At 51.6% G+C, this 19,196-nt stretch overlaps 1 protein-coding gene across 3 annotated transcripts in view; it reads right to left on the bottom strand.

Moving 5' to 3' along the window:
- The window catches only part of PEMT (phosphatidylethanolamine N-methyltransferase), a 99,400-nt gene extending 80,581 nt beyond the window's left edge, over positions 1–18,819 (bottom strand). For 2 of the 3 annotated variants that reach the window (XM_021694604.2, XM_021694607.1), the window contains exon 1: positions 18,774–18,807. The gene's annotated coding sequence lies outside the window, so the exon portion shown is untranslated. Of the gene's footprint in view, positions 1–18,773 lie in introns of all 3 variants that reach the window. The other variant, XM_021694605.2, reaches the window with a different exon arrangement.
- Positions 18,820–19,196: the final 377 nt, after the last annotated feature.

The raw sequence follows: 19,196 nt of genomic DNA, 5'->3' as shown, positions 1-19,196 counted from the left end.
TCCAGGCCAACCTCTCACACCAGGATATTCCTTTTGCAGCATCCCTAGCAAGTAGACAAGTCACTTCTGTTTACATGCCTCAAGTGATGGGAGGCTCACCACTTCTGGAGGTAGCCTGTTCCAGTCTTGGACAGGGTGTTTTATTCATGAAACAGACCCAAAGCCACCCTTCCTGAACTTTTAACAAATAGAGCTCCTTTTTACCCTCGGGGTTATCTCTCTTTTCCCCTTGATTATTCTTCAGATAATGGGAAGCCATTATCGCAGACTATCTCCCAGGTGGCTCCAGGGCAAACATTTCCCAATGACCTCTCTGGCCAGGAGTTTGACCCGAAGGGATCAAAACTAAAAGCCATTCCTTCATTGCCTTCCGCCTCCTTTCCCCCAGCCTCCACAGATATTGGATCTGGCTACCTGGCTCCCAGCAATCACTAAAATGGGCTTTTATTACAAAAATTAGCATCTGCTTATTGGGTACCTTTGGGTAAAACCTAAACCTTTCCCTACTCTGAATCCATTTACTGTTCATAAAATAGGTGTAATAATAGCTCTTGAGCAAGGCTGAAATAAGGATTAGAGTTAGCGATATGCAAAACGTGCCCAGCACCCAGTGGGTTCCCAATCAATGTTTGTCTCCCTCTCTTGTATATAATTGAGACTCAGCAGTTATGATCACACTCAACACTCATGGGTACGCTGGGGTCTAGGGCCAGTCCAGCTCAGGGGTCCACTGAGTTCCTGGGAAGAGAGGGAGTGAGAAGCCAGCATGAGGAGACAGCTTGGGCTTGGGGGGCGGGGGGCGGGGGGGGAGGCTGGGCAGCCTGCACTGCAGGTCACACCCATTATCAGGAGTTTTTTAAAACCAGGAGGGTAAGGAGGGGTTGCAGCCCAATGCCCAGTGCCTCCCTCCTATATTCAGGCCCCACTGCCCCCACTTGGCCCAAGGAGGGTCCAGGAATGGGAGAGAAGCAGGTTCAGCAGGAGCCGGGGAGGGAGCTGGGGCAGGGCAGTGCTGTGGATCATGAGTAAACCCTCTCTTGCTCCCCAGACTCAGGAAGGAGCCTCCCCCACCCCCCCACCCACCTCCGCCATTGGTGGGAAGAGGGCTCAGCAGTAGACTCACCTGAATCCAGCCATTTAAGGCCCCAGCAACTCCAGCAAGGAGTGGGGACTGGCCAACCTCCCTGACCCCTCCGCAGTGCACAGAGCAGCCAACCGCTGCCTTCCTGCTGGCCTCTTTGCTGTCCCCGGAACACCCTCACCTCAGGGCCTTTGCGCACGCTGTGCCTTCTGCCTGGAATGCGCTTCCCTCCGAAGTCCTCACAGCTCCCTCCCTCACCTCCTTTGGGTCCAGTATCAGCTTTCTGCCCTGTGGAACATGTCAACCTCCCCCAACCCCACTCTCCAACCCCTCACCCCTTTATTCCCCTCCACAGCTCTTAGAGTTATCTAACAAATTGATTTAGCTTATTTATTCATGCAGTGTGGTGTCAGTCTCCCCGGGGTAGAATGTGAGCTTGAGGATGGGGCTTTTTTTATCCCTTTATACACAACTCTTTCTGTGGTACCTGGATCACGCCTGACATAAAGCAGGCACTCGATAAGGAATGAATGAATGAATGAATGAATGAATTGTTCTACCACTCCCAAATTTGGGGTATCCATGGGCAAACCACCTCTCTGGGCCTCAGTGACCCTGCCTAAGGAAAGGGGAGGGGGACAGGACCCTTGAACAGGAAATCAAAGCAACCCGTGAGCCGTGAAGTCTCCACCCCACCACTCCCTGGCTGGGGGTCTGGGGCAAGTGACTTACCCTCTCTGTCGCTCAGCAGAAGAGAAAATTCTACCCATAGAAACAAAGCGCTAAGCTATTTGGGCTCTTGCAAAGCTGTAGGCTCAGGTCTCGGCACCGGTTCCCTTTATAAGTCCTCAAAGTGCCCTGTGAGGTGGGAAGTGTTATTCTGGTTTCCCCGGGTGAGGGAACTGACTTGTGTGGAAGGGACCGGCCCGTAGTCAGACAGCTGAGTATGTGATGCGCTTCAAGCCGGCCAGCCCAAAGTCACACATGGCCTTTTACCACTATGCAATCCTGCTTCCCTAGGATGGGGAAAATGATATAAAAGTGGCCCAGCGCAGGCTCAGCACTTATTCAAATATTCAATGTTCAAAACACATCACGTTTCTGCTCCATTCTCTGCTTCTTTTCATCACATCCATCCTTCAAGGTCCAGGTAAGCTTCATCTTTTCTAAGAAGCCTGACTACTCCTGTAAGGACGAAGGCAAAGCATTCTTCCTCACCATGGCCCCACGTGGTCCTGTATGGCCCAGGTGCAGCCCGCCATTCCAGCTCTTACCCTCTGTTCTCCAGCCACACTGACCTCGTCTCAATTGCTTCCAGCCACAGGGCCTTTGCACCTCCGGTTCCTTGTCCGACACACTCTTCCCTTCTCTTCTTGAAGAGCAAGGGCGTTTCCTTTTGGCCACCATTGCATCTCTGGCGCCTGGCACACACCCAGCGCCTCTGCCAAGCACTCATCGAATTTACCAAAGGAATCGATGAGTGAAGGGAGGCCAAGACTGAATTTTAGCCCAGGGAAGTTATCCCTTAAAACTGGAAACACAGTAACAATATTTTCAGACAAACAAAAGGCTGAGAGAATTCATCACCAGCAGGTAAGAGGAAAATGACCCCAGTCAGAAGCCCAGGAACACAGGAAGGAATGAAAAGCGCTGGAAAAGTTAAATCCCAATGAGTATTAGATGTTTATAAGAATAAAAATATCTCGTGGGGGTTAAAATGTTTATCTTGGTAACAGAGGGAAAAGGTATGAAAAACCCTGTAGGGCCACAGATTTGAACGACATGATGAACCAAATCTCTACCACGATCTTCTCAGAACTCTCCTCCCAGAAAGTGCAGAACATACATTCTTTCCAAGGTCACAGACGACATTTGCCAAAATCGACCATATGCTGGGGCATAAAGCAAATCTCAGGAGATTTCAAGGGATTGAGATCACATAGTTTATCCTTCTAAACACTGGGATTAAGCTAGCCAGCAAGAAGATGGCTAAAACGTCTCCCAATGTTTGGAAATGAGACAATACATTTGTTTTTGAAACCCCAGAGATGAGGGGCGCCTGGCTGGCTCAGTCGGTGGAGCGTGTGACTTGATCTCCGGGTTGTAAATTCAAGCCCCACGGTGGGTGTAGAGATTGCCTAAAAATAAAATCTTAAAAAAAAAAAAAATAATAATAATAATAATAAATAACTCCCAGAGATGAGATCCAGTTGGCTCCCCATGGGCCAGGTGTCTATCCACGGACCAGCAAGGGCAGCTGAGGGTGTGAGCACTACACCTGGCTAGACTAGGTCAGGTGACCAACCCTGGTCAAGCCACAGTGGCCGGGGAGTGGCGCGTGTCCGGACTCCAGGAGAATATGGCATTTCCCATTTCCCACACTGGTGGGGAGGGGGCAGCACCTTGAGCCCGCTGAGTGCCGCAGGGGCTAACAGGGATGCCAGCCAAGCAGTACCAAGCAGTCCCTGCCCCAGACGCTCAGAGGTGACCAGAGTCTCAGCAGCTCTTTACCATACCGTGAAAACTGCGCAGCAGGGCTGTGCCCAGGAAGGAGGCAGGGAAGCAAGGGCTGGAAGCAATCAGAACTAAGGACTGGGGACACCTGGGTGGCTCAGTTGGTTAAGTGTCTGCCTTCAGCTCAGGTCATGATCCCAGGCTCCCGGGATCGAGTCCCGCGTCGGGCTCCCTGCTCAGCAGGGAGTCTGCTTCTCCCTCTGCCTCTCCCCACGCAGAACTAAGGATTGAAGTTCCCAGCAAAGACACTGCCTCTTGTGGAACATGGGTCACCTTAATGTGTGGAGTCTCGTGTAGGATCATCTCCTTAGGATAGAGCCCAGAGGCAAAGGATCCAGACAGCCACACTGCTCCCTGAAGGTTTCTGCCTCCACACTATGGAGAATGACATGGATGGACCTAGAAGGCATTGTGCTAAGTGAACTGAGTGAGACAAAGAAAGGCAAGTACCATATGATTTCACTCACAGGTGGAATCTAAAAAACAAAACAGAGGAACAAACCAACAAAAACCGGAAACAGAAACAGATTCATAAAGACAGCAAATTGATAGTTGCCAGAGGCGGGGAGGAGAAGGGGGGGTGATGAGCCAAAAAGGGTGAAGGGGAGAAGGAGGACCAGGCTTCCAGCCCTGGAGTGAATAAGTCACGGGGATGAAAGGCACAGCACGGGGCATATACTCAAGGTTATTATCATAGCGCTATGGGGTGACCGACCGTAGCTACACTTGGGGTGAGCACAGCACAATGTACACACTTGTCCAATCGCTGTGTTGTATCTCCGAAACTAATGTGACACTGTGTGTCAGCTACACGTCAATAAAAAATAAATCAACAGGGTTCTTGCCTCCGCAGAAGGGTGAAGTTTCCATTTCCCTGACTCGTCAACCTGGAGTATGATTATTCCAAACAGGGTTAACATTAATTTAATAGTTGAATAATTATACTTTATTTAATTTGGCATCCCCCCCACCCTGTTATTTGTGATGTTGGACATTTTCCTGTGTGCTTTCCTTTTTGATAGGAATAGTGTTTTATTTGCCCTATTTACCAATGCACTTCCTGTGCCTTCTTTCAAGAAGACTCATGAGCCTGACTCAGCCGTCTCTTGAACTTACTTAATGAAATGAATCAGGCTGTTGTCAGTTTTACGTGATTAAAAACTTTTTTTACCTGCAGAATTTTCCAACCCACCAAAAACTTGCACGCATTGTACAATAAACCCATATATCCTGCACTTAGGTTTACCGATGACCATTTCCCAGTGTTTGCTTTATCTGCTTATAGGTAATTATTTTTTTTTAAGATTTTATTTCTTTATTTGAGAGAGAACAAGAGAGCGAGAGAGCAGGGGCCGGGGGCGGAGCAAAGAGCCTGATGCGGGGCTCGATCCCAGGACCCCGGGATCATGACCTGAGCCGAAGGCAGATGCTTAACCAACTGAGCCACCCAGGCGCCCCTGTAATTTTTTTTTTTTTTTATCGACTATGTGAAAGTAAGTTGCAGACTCTTCGCCCCTAAATACTTCAGGGGATATTTCCTAAGAACTAAGATGTTTTCCTCCAAAACCTCAAACAATGACCTAAATCAGGAAGTTTTTCCTTACTCTGTCTTTCACAGCATTGACATTTGCGGAGAGCACAGGGGATTTTGCAGCCTGCCCTCAAGTAGGTTTTGTCACCCACGATCACCTCCCACCCCCTGCAGGCTGTGCCTCAAGGGGCCGGAACGTCATCAAAATGCTGCATCCTCCTCCGGAGTATGATGTGAGGTCCTGCTGTCCGTCCTGGTGCGGGAGCTTTGATCCCCGCGAGCGTCAGATCTCTCCTCCTCAGAGGTATGCGGGGTTCAGCTGTGTTCTTTCTTCTGAATTACTGGTCTGTCATTGCCTTCTGGCAGGTCGTTCTTGCTTTCATAAACCTGGGGCTTTATAGCCCAGCTCAGGAGGGCAGCTCAGGCACAGTCGGCTTCCGCGGTGCCCAAGGGGACAGCAGGGTGAGCTGTCCTCCCAGCCCCTGGCCAGTGGGCCCTGCGGCCCGGTCCTCGAGTCCTTGTGTCCTGGCATCCTAGCTGTGTTTATAGAGGACCCCACGGCCACCTCCTGGTCTAGCTTCCATCCCTCCCCGGGCCTCGGCCTCTCCATCTGCAACGGGAATTGCCAGGGCTAGAACCTATTACCTTTCCTGGTAAGGACGCTCAGCATTTGAGTGGGACCGTGTTTTGTGGTGTGGGTGTCCCTGACCCTCACCTTGAAATACATCCCCAACCCGAAACACCCCCAAAACATGTCCAAATGTGCTGGTGTGGTTTGCTTCGACTTCTTGTGCTCTGGTGACCTACCCTGAGAAGGACACATCCTGGGTAACTGCTGCCCCTTTAGCCTGGGCCCCAGAACCAACACACATGGGGGAGACCTGAACTCAGTTCAGCCCCGCTGATGGCAGACTGAAGCAGAGCCACCAGCCAAGTTCAGACTAGACCGGCCAACCTACGCTCACCCCACAGACCTGTACGTGAGCATAAACACCTGCTATAAGCCCCCGAGTCTGGGGTGGTTTGTTATGCAGCATTATCATAGCGAGAGCTGACTGATACAATCTGGGTTCGAGGACCTGGGTGGGCAGGTCCTAGAGGCATCTGCAGGCCTTTGCTTCCTCATCAGTATAATCGTACCGTACTGGTACTGATCTTATAGGCTTGTTGTGAGGATCAGAGGTGATAATGCTCTCTGCACAGTGCCTAGGGCATAGAAACTATTTAGTCAGTGTTCGTTATTGTCATACTCTCACCACTGCGGCTACTGTTACCATTAGCAGTGACCATCGGGATCCAGTAGGGAGCCCCAACCTCCACCCTCAAGGGCTCGGACAGTCTGAGGTTAATGAATTGGAAGGAGAGTTGGCCCTAGGTGAAGGGGAGTAGCCCCCAGGAGCACTCTGCCCTGGTCCCCGAGTTGCCCCCTCCCTGACCCATACTCCCCCAGTGAGCATCTGGAGCAGGCTGCTCGGGAACCAGATGGCTAAGTGCCTGCTGGTGAGGCCCGGCCAGGTCAAAGTGACCCACGGGCCATGGAAAACTCAGAGCCAGCCTGTTTCCCCCTCCTTCAGCCCAGGACTTCAATAACCAGCACTTTGAAATTACAGGCTAGCTACAGAGCCCAGTCCCTCATGGGAGTGTGAGTGTTAGTGTCTGGGTCTGTGTTTCTGAGTGTGTGTGTGTTTCCAGGTGTGTGCAAGCATGCTTCAGCATCCATGTGAGTGTGTGTGTCTAGTTTACAGTGTGTGTGTGTGTGAATGGGTGTGACTGTTTCAGTGTGTAGCGGGGAGTGTGTCTCTGTGTGTTTGCCTGTGTTTGGGCGCCAGTGGGTGTGTGTATGTGTGATCTGTGTAGGGGGATGTATATGTCCATGTTGCAGTATGTGTGAGCGTGCATCTGCGTTTCCAGGGCCGTGGGTGTGTTGTCTCCAGACTCAGAGCATTGCTGACAGAGGTTGCCTGGGACCCCACGGCGACACCACTCTCCTGCGCGCACTGGGACCAGACACACCTGAAGTCCCATCCCGGCTCTGCCACTTACCCACGAATGCAACCTGGGCAAATGTCCCGACCTCCTTGAGTCCCCAGTTCCTCATGGGCTTGTCATGAGGGTCAAAGGCAACAAGCCCTTTGACCGGCTCTCTGTGGGCGGTGTCTGCTGACCTACGGGAAGCTCAGTCATTCAGAAAGAGGAAGAGATGAACTGTGGACGGGCCAGGGAGGTGCAGGCTGGCAGCAACAGTGGTGAAATCACAGGAAGGGGTCCCAACGCCGAGGAGCTTGCAGTTGGCGCCAGGGGACCCACGGTCACGGATTTCATCTCCTCATGGCCGCTCCATGTTTTTCGTGTTTTGTTTTGCTAATTAATACACTTTAGAGTACTTTAGCTTTCTAGGTAAAGTGAGCAGAGAGTACACAGAGTTCCCAGATACTTAAGAAAATTGGGGGGGGGGGCGCCTGGCTGGCTCAATCGGTAGAGCATGCAACTCTTGATCTCAGGGTCATGAGCTTGAGCCCCGTTGGACATGGAGCCTACTTAAAAAAAAAATTGTATTGAGATAAATTGCATTATTTTAACCATCTTATCTTCTTTTATTTTTTAACATTCGGTAATCAATGTATGAGAAAGGTCGCTTGAAGCATCTGTGATGATGATGTCGACCTTGACCGCTGGCTCACTATGGAGGGGGGTCATCTGCTGAGCAACCGCAGAAGGACGGTGCCAATCCATGAGTCCCTTGTGGGTCCTCTTCCGGCAAAGATCTCAAGTCTTAGAACCTTCAGCACTGGGAGTTTTTCTTGCAGTGATTCTCACAGTCTCAGTAGGCATCCGAACTGGTCTCTTCACGTTGCGATTCTTTGCCTTGGAGCCTCTGATCAAGTCAGCACGTACCTTCTCCAAAGATTTTCCTTGGCGGCTGCTTAGAGTCATTCTAATTCAGTGACCCACCACCTCGGGTCCCACGACTATCCTTCAGGTATCTTAAGAAGCGATGGCAGCGGTGTGGCCTCCTGACCGACTGGTTCCTCGTTCCTCAACAGGGCAGCAGGAGAAGACAACCCCACCTCCCCTACAGCTGCCACCGAGTCTTCCCCACAGAGCTATTTTAACCATTTTAAAGTGTACCGCTCAGTGGTTTTTAGTCACATTCACGATGTCGTGTGACCATCATCATGATCTAATTCCAGGACATCTCCATCACCCCACAGAGAACCCCTGTACCCATTAGGTGTCGCTCTGCACCCTGCCACCCCAGCCCCTGGCCACTGCTAACCTACTTTCTGTCTCTATGGATTTGTGTCTTCTGGAAGAATCATGCAGTTAGTGTGACCTTTTGTGTCTGGCTTCTTTCACTTAGCATAATGTTTTCAGGGTCCATCCACGTTGTAGCACGTATCAGTACCTCGTGCCTTTCTATGACTGAGTAATATTTCATCGTCTGGTCGTAGCCCATTTGGTCCATCCATTCGTCTGTTGATGGATACTTGGATTGTTTGCATATTTTGGCTGTTGTGAATAATGCTGTTGTGGACATTTCATGTACAGGTTGGGCTTTTCTTTCTTTTTTTTTTTTTGTGTCATTTTTTTTTATTCTTATGTTAATCCCCATACATTACATCATTAGTTTTAGATGTAGTGTTCCATGATTCATTGTTTGTGCATAACACCCAGTGCTCCATGCAGAATGTGCCCTCCTCAATACCCATCACCAGGCTAACCCATCCTCCCACCCCCCTCCCCTCTAGAACCCTCAGTTTGTTTTTCAGAGTCCATCGTCTCTCATGGTTCGTCTACCCCTCCGATTTCCCCCCCTTCATTCTTCCCCTCCTGCTACCTTCTTCTTCTTCTTCTTTTTTTTTTTTCTTAACATATATTGCATTATTTGTTTCAGAGGTACAGATCTGAGATTCAACAGTCTTGCACAATTCACAGTGCTTACCAGAGCACATACCCTCCCCAGTGTCTATCACCCAGTCACCCCATCCCTCCCACCCCACCCCCCACTCCAGCAACCCTCAGTTTGTTTCCTGCGATTAAGAATTCCTCATATCAGTGAGGTCATATAATACATGTCTTTCTCTGTTTGACTTATTTCACTCAACATAATACCCTCCAGTTCCATCCATGTCGTTGCAAATGGCAAGATCTCATTCCTTTTGATGGCTGCATAATGGTTGGGCTTTTCTTTTTGAACTTATATATATATATATATATATTTTAAAGATTTTATTTATTTATTTGGCAGAGAGAGGCACAGCGAGAGAGGGAACACAAGCAGGGGGAGTGGGAGAGGGAGAAGCAGACTCTCCGCTGAGCAGGGAGCCTGATGCGGGGCTCGATCCCAGGACCCTGGGATCATGACCTGAGCCGAAGGCAGACACTTAACGACTGAGCCACCCAGGCGCCCCTAAACTTATATTTTTTAAGTAGGCTCCCCACCCAATGTGGGGCTTGAACTCACTACCTTGCGATCAAAGGTCACATGTTCTACCGACTGAGCCAGCCAGTCGCCCACCAGGTCGCTGTTGTTTTTGTTTTTTAACGGATTCACTTTTCATTTCTCTTGGATGTTCTCTAGCAGTGAAATTGTTGAGTCATAAGATAACTCTATACTTAGCCTTTTGAGAAACTTCCAGACTGTTTTCCACAGTGGCTGCGCCATTTTACACTCCCACCAGGAGCTCATGGGCGCTCCAACTTCTCCACAGCCTCAACAACACTTGTTCTTTCCTGTCTTTTTGATACTAGCCGTCCTCATAGGTGTGAAGCGGTGTCTCATGGTGGTTTTGATTTGCATTTCCCTGATGGCTAGTGATGTTGAGCATCTTTCCCTGTGCAATTGGCCATCTGTCTCCTTTGGAGAAATGTCTGTTCAGATCCTTTGCCCATTTTTATTTGGGTTATTTGCCTTTCTATTGTTGAGTTCTAAGATAAAGGGTCATGACACACTCATTTAAAATGGAATGATGGCCATCTCTGCTTCTCAAGGGTGTCAGCCCTGCCCCCCGAGGAAACCCCTGTCCCTGTCCTAAGGTCCTGCCCCAGCCCTCCAGCGTTTTCACGCGCCCCCAATCCCCATCTCTGGGGAAAATGGAGCACTCCTTCCCCTGCGAGCTTGCTTCCAGGCAAGCCCAAGACCTTTCACCCAATCAAGAGCTTTTTAGAGTGTTTTTCCAGATAAAAGCTGCTCTTTCTCTAAGCACCAGTGCGGTCCCCGCCTCGTGTGTATGCATAAATAGCTACAGCCGGCTTCTGCAAAATAGAATTATGTGATTTTTTTTCTTCCAGGCACTACACATGAATGACTCCTAATCTTCTATTTCTCAGTTAAACTTCCCTTTCAGGCTCCAGATTCCTTCCACCTGTTGAACTCCTCCCCACCTCACGGCGGGAGGGGAGGGGTGGTCTTCCAGACCCCTCGCCCCCAGCCCCCTCCACTCCTAGTCCATGACCCGAGGCCGCCCTCCCTGCACCACCCGGACTCCTCCCTCTGCTCTCCCTCCCTGCCGCAAGGAATCAGTCATCAACAACCATAATTGTTCCTCTGAAAGAGCTCTGCTCGGGCCTCATCGGCTCCCAGCAGGACAGTCACCACAGCTGGCCTCCCTGCCTCCACCCTTTGTAGGGCAGCCTCCACCCCAACAGCAGGTGACTCCCCTGCTCAAAACCCTGCAATGGCTCCTTCCTGCACAGACCAGGATCCCATCCTCTCGGGCTGGTATGGGACACCCTTCCCGAGTCAGCTCCTTCATTCGTGCAATTGCCCGAGCAGCTACTGCGTGGAAGGCACTGGGACACAGTAGAACAAAAGACGGGGCTTTGTGGCTTCTCCAGGCCTGAGGCTCTGTGAAGATAAGATGGCAGGAGGGGGGCGCCTGGGTGGCTCAGTTGGTTAAGCGACTGCCTTCGGCTCAGGTCATGATCCCGGAGTCCTGGGATCGAGTCCCACATCGGGCTCCCGGCTCGGCGGGGAGCCTGCTTCTCCCTCTGACCCTATCCCCTCTCATGCTGTTTCTCTCTCTCTCTCTCAAAAAAAAAAAAAAAAAAAAGGATGGCAGGAGGGTTCGTGGCTCCTTTGCCTATTGCCCCATACCTGCCTGCCGCTCTGTCCCGGTACTTCCTCCCAGGAAGCCTTCAGCAGAAACACCACACCCCGTCCAGATGGCCTCTCCCAGCGGGAGACCAGCTGGGTCACTCTGGCAAAGCTCGACTCTGTCCCCAGGAGATGGAAGGAGAGGCCACGGGTCACTCTCCCTGAAAAGGCAGTTGGGTCTGTACTTTCCGCAGAATAAACACAGCATTCCCAGTTACTCCCACCCGGGAAGCTGTCTCATCTCCCCAAAGCCCTGGTCTTTCCATGCAAGCCGCAAAGAACCACTGAGGCTCACGTATTGAATCTGGAATTCCAAGGAAATAGAAATAAAAATAGCCAGAGGAGGAAATGGAACCATGAAGGGCCAGGGGACTGGGAACAAGGTGGTATCAGCCAACATGTGCCCAGCACCTACTATGCCCTGGGTACTAAATGGAGCACATCACAGACATCGGTCTCTTATTGGGTCTTCGGGTGAACCCAAAGAAGTACTCTTATCACCCCCATTTTATTCTACACGTAGGGAAACTAAGGCTCACAGAGTTGCCCGCAGTACTGTCCAGAATGTGAGTTCCGGCCAGATCAGCTCTCTTTCCCAGCTGGGTCATTCCCTAGCTGTACTTAAACGCCTCGTGCCTCAGTTCCTGCATCTATACAATGGGAATAATAGTAGTACCTATCTCACAGGCTCACTGGGAAAGCTTGATATATTAGTGCGTGCAGAACATTCAGAAGGGCAGGCACAAAGGAAACCCTGGATGCATGTGTGCAAGTGTTGTGATGCCCATTTGACAGGTGAGGGGATGGAAATTCATGAACAATTATGCATTTGCCCATGGTCACGCAACCACTAAAAAGTGGAGCCAAGGGTCAAAGCCAGGTCTCTCCAACACCAGCACACACACTCTAAACCACCCACCAGTCAGCCTGATGCCAAAGAGCGTGAGCTACTGGCATGATTAACAAGACAGCAGGTCCTACACACATCAGGTCCCCTTAGGAGACCACAGTCACAGCCAAGGGTGAGCAATAAGACGATAACACTTCATTCTGCAGCACACGGCCCAGGATGTGCCTGTCTGTGCCTGGGTCCCCCAGCAGAGCAGTCCAGAAGAGAGTGGTTGACTGACTTTCAAAGCCTCGAGTTACTCCCATCAAAGGGCCTGGAATACACGCGTCTCTGGAGAGACTGGAAGGCATGGAAAATGGCTCCTCTGGGGGGCAATGAGTTGGGGGGGTGGTCTGTAACATAATCTTCCTCTTCCTCACTCATGGAGCTCTGGTCTTTGCACCGCAATGTGGCCCAACTAAAAGACTGTATTTCCCAGCCTCCTTTGTGGTTGGGGTGGCCAATGATCTGGAAGCCTTTGAGTGGGACTAAGAAAGACCCTCTTTAAAGAGCCAATTAAACTAGGAGCCAGGTCTTTTTGCTCCTTTTCCTTTCTTCTTTTTCTTGCCTATAAACAGATGAGATGGCTGGAGCTCCAGCAGCCATACTGGATTGTGAGATGACTTTGGAGATGGAAGCCATAAACTGAGGATGGTGGACCCTGGGTCTCTGATGATTTCGTGGCACTGCCAAGCCAGCCCTCAACCCTACCTCCAGTCATCTATAATGTGAAAATTAATCCCTAATCTGTTTATGGGACTACAGTCAGTTATCTCTTACTAACTGCCAATTTCATTTTCTATCTTAACGAGCATCACCTTTAGAATCACCCAGAACTGGGTTTGAATTACGCCTCTACCTCCTACGTGACTAGAGTAAATCACTGATCGCTCTAAGCCTCAGTTTGCTTATCTGTTAAATGTCAATAACATTTCCATCCTCACAGGGTGGTTGTGATAAGATAACCAATGTAAAGTGCTTAGCATAACACACAGTCGCCGACGTTATGAGCCCTCACTTGCTGGTTCCCACCCACCTCTGTGGGTGTTACCGACTCCCACAGGGGCTTCTTCTTCCCTTGGACCTTCCCAAACCATTCCCATATGGTAAGTGGCAGCTCTAGGCTGACCACCTTGGGGAGACAAAAGCATTTAAACACACCTCTGTTGTGGGCCCCCATGCCCATGGACCACGTGTCCGAAGAGGGCTGTCCTGGAAGATGTCACTGGCTCTGAGAGGTGCCCCCTGATGACACCCAGCCCAGACGAGCTCTCCCATCTTCTCTGATCTCACGGCACCCAGATCACCCTTGTGTTTGTGTTGCCTCCCACCAACGCAGGGAGCACAAACTCAAACTCAGCGTCATGGTCCTGCAACAAGCCAGGGGCAGGCCGAGGCAGGCGCGGGGCAGCCAGGAATTAGGCAGGCAGCTGCTAACATCAGACGGGAAAACCAGACACTGCCCATCTTCTGATGGAAGAGCACAGCATCACCTCTGAACCATTCTCACCCAAAACAATCCAACCTGAATCTGCCCAAGCGCTAGACCCAAGCATCGGATTTCAGGAAAGACTAGAGACAGAAGAACATACAGACACTATCACTAATCAATTCTCCACACTAATCAATTTCTCCAACAAATAAATTGCAATGGATCAAAAAGAGATGGATGAGGAGCCCATAGATTAGAAGAGACACACCCGGGGGCGCCTGGGTGGCTCAGTCCGTTAAGCATCTGACTCTTGATTTCCGCTCAGGTTATGATCTCAGGGTCGTGAGATCAAGTCCCGCTGAACATGGAGCGTGCTTGGGATTCTCTCCCTCCCTCTCACTTGACAGCCTCCCCTCACCCCCCCCCACTGCCCCTCTCTCTAAAAAAAAAAAGACACACCAATATCAACTGATTACAGTGCGGGGCCTTATTTGGACCCCAATCCAAACAAACCAAGCAACAACAGCAACCGTGTATGTAGTCATTTTGATAAAAGCAGAGTCTTTGTCTTTTCTTTTTCTTTTTCTTTTTCTTTTTTTTTTTTTTAAGTAAGTCTGCCCCCAACATGGGGCTCAAACTCACAATTCCAAGATTAAGAGTCACATGCTCTACCAACTTAAGCAGCCAGGGGCTCCAAGCCTTTGTCTTTTAGAGGTAAATGTTAAAATAATTATGAATGAAGGGGGCGCCTGTGTGGCTCAGCCGTTAAGCGTCTGCCTTCGGCTCAGGTCATGATCCCAGGGTCCTGGGATCGAGCCCTGCATGGGGCTCCCTGCTCAGCGGGAAGCCTGCTTCTCCCTCTCCCACTCCCCCTGCTTGTGTTCCTGCTCTCGCTGTGTCTCTCTCTGTCAAATAATAAAATAAAATCTTAAAAAAAATAATAATAATTACAAATGAAATAATATGATGTCTGAGGTTTGCTTTGGGTAGGTTCCGGGAGGAAACAAGATTGACCAGGGGTTGATAACTATACAGCTGCCAGGTTCCGGGGGCTTGGAGGGGGGCTTCTTCACACTGTTCTCCCTGCTTTGTATCTGCTTGAAATTATCCATAAGAGAAAAGGTGATGCCTCGAGCAAGGGCGGTTCTGCCCGCTAGGGGATGTTTGGCAACATCTGGAGACATTTTTAGTGGTCACAAGGGGAGTGGGGGGTGCTGCTGGCTGCGGTCAGGGATGCTGCCGAACACCCTACAAGGCTCAGAACAGCCCCCACAATAAAGGATTACCCACCCAAGTGTCTATGGTGCAGAGGTTGAGAAGCCTCCAGTCAGTGCTAAGCTGAGGAGTGGGAGCACCCAGCTTCTGCATTTGGGCAGCCCCTCCCGAGGGAGGTCTGGAAGCGGGAAGCCAGAGCAGGTACCTGGGCAAGGGGCAAGGCAGTCGAGGCCCAGCCAGGACTGCGCCCTGGACGAGCCGGTGGATGGCGGGCTGGCTGTTCTCTGACCGTTTCTGAGCATCACCCCAACAATTCAGACAAGGCAGTGACGGACTGGGAAATCCTCCACCCCCTTCACGGATGGATTGAGCTGGCGCTGCCCCAGGCTCCAGGCTGTGGGGGCACCGAGTCCCTGCTTTCGTGGGACTGGCACACCCCAAAGAGATGAATGGCCAAAACATCGGGGCACCAGATGGTGAGGAGGGCTCTGGAAAAAAATGAGGCACGAGCGGGATGTGGGGGTGCAGGGCTAAGTAAGGAGGTCCCATCACTGAGAAGGTGACTTTGGGCCCAGTCTTGAGGGCATCTAGAGGCGGACATAGCAGCTGACACGGTACAGACATTCCTGACCTTCAACTTGGGAACCATCCTGGGTACACAGGCAGGGACATTTCAGAACAAGTCCCGGGGCTCATTCCATTCCCCACCACCTAGCCCTCGGCCTGTGCCGAGTGGGGGTGCGGTTCCAGTGCTCTGGACAGCCCCATCCCAAAGCCAGAGGAAGCCACAAGTTCAAGGGCGCAGGTATAGGCAGGGAGGGGCGAGGAAGCCCAGAGGATTTTCAGAAGCAGAACGCAGCGAGGCCGACCAGCACTGCTCACCCCAAAGGGCTGAATCATTTGAAGAAGAAAGGATTCGGGAGGGCAGAGAGGAAGCCGCGGGGCTCTGGCAGGCGCCCAGAAGGACAAGGGCTGACCCGCCGGCCGGAGGCCCCTGGGAGGGAGCCACGCACGCAGCTAGCATGTTCCCATCAGCTGGCCCACAAAGGCCACGACTCGGTCCCCGGCACTCAGGAGTCAGCACCAGAGATGCAAAGAAAGCCCCTGCCCCTCGTGGATGAGTCTCTTAGGAGGAGAGAGAGAATTGGCAAGTCAAGCTATAAATAACACGATCCTTTCAAAGTGACGTTGAAAGCTCAGAATGAAACAGGGCCCAGGACTGGGAAGTGGGGCGAAGGGAAGTGTAGACTGTGGACCAGGAAGTCCAAGTGTGAGGAGGAGACAGGGGTGCAGGCTCAGAGGTGGGGAAGATGCAGCCCCAGGAGGTCTGAGAGGAGGGGAGGGACCTGCCACGCGCCCAGGTCAGAGGGGGAGCCAGGGAATATGCAAAGGAGGAGCCTGCTGGGGGGCAGGGGATGCTGGATTCAGGAATTCGGGGTTATTGTGAGGGCATCTGGGAGCCGGTGAGGGTTTTAATCAGTGGGCTGATTTAATTTTGGTTTTACTGTGGTAGAATCCACATATCATAAAATTTACTGTGGCTACGTTTTCGATATACAGGTGCAGTGGCATTTGGTACTTCCGGTGTCATATACAATCGCCACATCTGTCTGGTTCCACAACACTGTCACCACCCCCAAAAGGAAACCCTGAAGCCACTGGGCGGTCCCTCCGCATCCTCCCTCGCCCCAGCCCCTGGCAACCAGCAACCTGCTCTGTCTCTGCAGACTTGCCTCTGCTGGACATTTCACATACGCAGAATCACACAGTAGGTGGCCTTTGGTGTCTGGTGTCTCTTGATTTAATTTCTTAGAGGCCCCTCTGGTTGCCACAGGAGAAGGAGGGTCTGTAGTGGGGCATGGTTGAGGCAGGGAGGCCAGAAGGAGGCTGGAGGCCCCATCAGGTGAGGGATGCTGGTGGCCCGGAGAGGTAGGAGGTAGGCTGGTGAGAAAGGAGGGGACCCAAGTGCATCTTGGAGGCAGAGCCAACGGGACTTCCTGCACCTGGACCATGGCAGGGAGGGACACTGAGGACTCAGGGAGGACTCAGGGTTCGGGGCCTGAGCAGCTGGGACCATGGTGGTGGCAGAGTGGGATAGCGGAGACTGGGACGGGAAGACAAGGGAGCCGAGTAAATCAAAAGTCACTTCAAGAATTTTAGAGTCACGTACAGGGGAAGGGTTGCTGCGGAAACTTTTAACACAAGCCAAGTCTGGAATGTGAACATCAGAGTGCAGTGGGAGGAGGAGGAGCTAAGTGAGATATTGTGCTGAGGACATGCACAATGCTCATCAATGACAGTGAGCCATCCACCTCCAGGTCCCTTGTGTGGAACTGGTCAGTTTCTCCTGCTCAATAGGATGTATATCAACAAGAAGGTAAGCACCCACTTACCTGTCTCAAAGCTTCAGGGCACCCACTCACCTGTCTACTTAGAGGAAATGTTTTTGGAGGCTTAGGGTCACCATGCACTGTTGCACAGGTTGGGCACTGTGCAACACCAAAAGGGTACTTTTACACAGACTGGCATTCTCCCTAGAGTTAGTGCACAACCTGCACAGTGCTGCCTGGCAGTCATGATCATTGTGGAATTGCTGGGTTTGTAAATAACGGGGCTCCCTTGAGAAGAGATGGGAATGTTTGTGAGAAACATGACAGTTTTCTCTGCTTCTGAAGGTCAAATGAACTCTGGCATTTAAACATAGCTGCTGGAGTTGCCCTAGATCCTGTGTTTTCTTTCTAAGAGGAAAAGCTTGGCCAGGGAAATGTCAACTCTGAGGTAGACCCAGCTGGCTTACACAGGCCTGCCACTGATGAGCTGTGCTATGTCACCTTGATCTCTGGGGCAGTGGGAAGCTCCCCAAGTCGCGCACGTAGGACCTGCCTCCTCTCAGGTCAGGGAGAACCCCTGCTTTGTTCAGTCTTGGGACCAACAGACAGAACCTCCCAGGGCTGGGCTGCCATGCTGGGCCACGCGGGCTGCGCGCTGCATATTGGGGATCTGTAGGGGAAGCCATGCCGACGGGACCTGCCCTCTGGCAGCTTTATGGTGCAGGTCAGGAGAGCCCCCAGGCGGGGGCTCAAATCCCAGCTCTGCCCCTGGCTGGCTGTGCAACCTTAGGCAAGTCACTTCACTTCCCTGAGCCTCAGTTTTTTTCTTCTGCAAAGTGGGGACCTGTTGGGGCTCCTGGAAGGGACAGAAGGGTGTGTGGAGGGTCCCCGGCCAATCCTAGGGTCTGGGCTCTGATAACCCTGTCATGATGCCTATACCCATTCTTGGGGAGACAAGGGGAGACACTAACATACACCCCCTTGCACACTCACACATTCACACACAGAATCCTAGCCAGGTTTCAGAATCCTCCAAATACCCATCCTAAGCCAGGAAGTCTTACTGACTCTTTTGTTCTTCCTTTTTTAAGAAAGAGCTCTAACATACAAAACAGTGGAGAGAATAATAAGCAGCCCTTTGCTTTCCTGCAGCGAAGTCCTGCCCGGCAGGCATCCGTGGATGGTGGGAATGAGCTTGGCCAGAGGCAGCGCCCTCCCGCCCCACCTCGCTCCTCACCCTGCTGACCCCCGGGGCCTCTCTGGTTGTGTCTGTTCCCTCATCTCTCACACTCGAATGACACCCCACGGCTGTCCCACGACGGTTCACGAGAAGCCGGCGACAGTGTGGCTGTTGCTGTTCTCTGGAAAGCCTCGCGTTCCCTGCCTTCCTGCCTCTGCCTCAGTCTTTGCCAACGGGGTGGTGCCCTTGGACTCCCCACTGCCTCGTTCTCCCCCAACCCCGGCCCAGGCCCCTCCCGGGAAACTCTGAGCCCTCCTGTGCCCGGGGCCTCTTCCCATCCCCACTGTGGCCAAAGAAATCGGAGAGCAGAATGTCCTTCCTCCCTCCCTCCCTCCTTTCCTTCCTTCCTTCCTTCCTTTCATCTTTCCTTCTCCCCTTCCTTCCTTCCTTCCTTCTAGAAATTTCTAAAATACAGAAAAATGGAAGAAGAAAAAAAAAGCAAACCTGAAGTGACAACTTCTACATTTGTTCATTGTTGCTTCTCTCTCGCTCTCTCTCTCGCTCTCTCTCGCTCTGTTCAGGGGCGAGGAGCAGCGGCGGAGTGCCTGGAGGGAGACAAGTCAGGGCCTGGCGTGGAAGGTGACTTCCGTTTCCCCCACCCCCACAAAGAACGGCTGTCATCCACTTCTGCTCGCTCCAGTCTGGCGGGAGAAAGGAGGGCCCCACTGTCGTCTTAGCTGGCCCTTCTCTGGTTATTAATGAGCTCCAGCACCTTCTCATACCCTCATGGGTCAGTTTGAGTTCCCTTCTATGAACCTTGCCCATTTTTCTGTTGGGTTTCCAGCTTTTTTTCTTGTTGGCTTCCAGGCGTTCTTTGCAAGTGCTGGATACAGATTCGTTTTTGGAAGGGTTTGCTGTGAAATCTAC

This window comes from Neomonachus schauinslandi, chromosome 15 (assembly GCF_002201575.2).
Source record: "Neomonachus schauinslandi chromosome 15, ASM220157v2, whole genome shotgun sequence".
In the NCBI taxonomy this organism is placed as follows: Eukaryota; Metazoa; Chordata; class Mammalia; order Carnivora; family Phocidae; genus Neomonachus; species Neomonachus schauinslandi.
This window is presented reverse-complemented; position numbering and strand designations above follow the sequence as displayed.